This window comes from Schistocerca piceifrons, chromosome 2 (assembly GCF_021461385.2).
Source record: "Schistocerca piceifrons isolate TAMUIC-IGC-003096 chromosome 2, iqSchPice1.1, whole genome shotgun sequence".
Classification (NCBI taxonomy): domain Eukaryota; kingdom Metazoa; phylum Arthropoda; class Insecta; order Orthoptera; family Acrididae; genus Schistocerca; species Schistocerca piceifrons.
The window spans coordinates 1022964897-1022966738 of NC_060139.1; the positions used below are offsets into that span (position 1 = coordinate 1022964897).

A 1842-nucleotide genomic window follows, 5' to 3' on the forward strand; every position below is an offset into this window, starting at 1 on the left:
CCAAGAGATGAATACACTAAGCAGATTCAGAAGTATTTAGGTTGCAGTAGGTACTGGGAAATGAAGGAGCTTGCACAGGATAGATTAGCATGGAGAGCTGCAACAAACCAGTCTCAGGACTGAAGACCACAACAACAACAACAAGAAAATTGTTCATGGCCAGTTCAAATAAATTTTAATTTAGAAGACGAGATACTGGCAGAAGTAAGCTGTGAGGACAGGGAGTGAGTCGTGCTTGGGTAGCTCAGTTGGTAGAGCTCTTGCCCGCGAAAGGCAAAGGTCCCGAGTTCGATTCTCGGTCCAGCACACAGTTTTAATGTGCCAGGATGTTTCAAATTTTAATTTAAAAAAGAGCAGACATGCTGGGGTCATCAGAAGCTGTTCGTCTGACATGACTCCTTTTCTGTATACGTTTTTTGGTTTTCACATGTGACAGATCCTGTCATGTACTTGGTAACAAGCACAGAAAACAGATTGAAGAAAAGTAAAGTGGTGTTTCAGAAGTGAGCAAGAAATTGTTACGTAAGAAAAAGTCTAAGAAGCCCATTGATTCAAGTAAAGCCGCTGATAGCAAACCTTACTTCTAATTTGACATACGAAAGACCCGTGGACTGAACCTGTGCGGTAAGATTGAAAAGCTGCCATCACCAGGAGGGTGGGGGTGATGCAAACACGGAGGATTCATAAGGAGCTCCCCGTTAGGCTCTTGTGGAGGGGCACATCACTGCGACGGGGAGGGAGCCGACCCTATCTCCATCCTCAGCATCGACTTCGTGCGCCCAGGAGTCAGACATCTCAGCGGGCCGAATCAGTGGAACACTATAATAGGTGGCCCACAGGTAGCGTCAGAAACAGACAGTGGGGGCCACCACATCAGACACAGGCGGGGGAAGGTCGACGTCGGTAGGTGGATGCTGGCAGAAGATGGTGGCGCGGAGAGACGACGTGTCCTTAGGTGCCAGGGCGTCAGAGGACAGCGAGTCACGAGTAGGAGGGTAATTATCCTGTGTGCTCATACGAGAAAGGCAGTCATCAGAAGGGTACGGCGCTGTCTCTTCCGTTTCCTCGGCGACGGTCGTTTCCTAACATATTGTTCCGTGTTGGATGGCGGATCGGTATCGCCCTACAAGCGGCCACACGGCAGAAAAAAGGAGGTCGATACAGCTTCAACAACCACGGGGTCTGGACAGAGAGCTTGGGGCTAATGAAGGCCATCGCCCGTTGGTACTGCCTCCGGTGGCGAAGTAGGAGAGAGAGACAAAACGTCCATCGCGTCGTCGAGACGAGCCAACGCCGGCGCCGACTGATTCATTGTGGGCGCAACAGGAAGCCCCCCCCCCCCCACCTTTCTCCAATTGACGTGTAACACAGAGGTAATACAGTGGGCGCCTCAGGGAGAGCGACGTCTCTAGTCAGCGTCTGAACCAGTCTAAGACAGAAACATTCAGAATGGACGTAGCCTTCCTGGCCACAGCCTGGACAAGTGCGCGGCTGGCCATCATACATGACGACAGCCCTGCAGCTGGTTGGAGAGCATGTTCAGTTTTTTATGCGACGGACACCGCAGAGAACACGGTAGGTTTCGGACGTCTTCCACATTTCAGCATCGTGAGCGACGACGTTGCCGTAAGGTTTAAAAGCGGCAACCACAACGCCCGACGGCACCTTAAGCGGAGCTCCAGAACCCCCAACGTTCGAAGGCCAAAACCAGTGTGATCAATCACGACAGCTTCTATATAGCCGTCCGATTATCGAAACCTGAGATCAGTAGAAAGGCGCCGCACAGATCGTCCTGACCTGATAAGAATAACTATGACTACAGTTCTAAGAAGGTACGAGAGA

The 1842-nt window shown here is 51.1% G+C and overlaps 1 non-coding gene across 1 annotated transcript; it reads left to right on the forward strand.

Annotated features, from left to right (window-relative positions):
• Positions 1 to 232: 232 nt before the first annotated feature.
• Positions 233 to 307, forward strand: Trnas-cga. The gene has a single exon. It is a non-coding gene; the product is annotated as a tRNA-Ser (tRNA).
• The last annotated feature ends 1535 nt before the right edge of the window (positions 308 to 1842 follow it).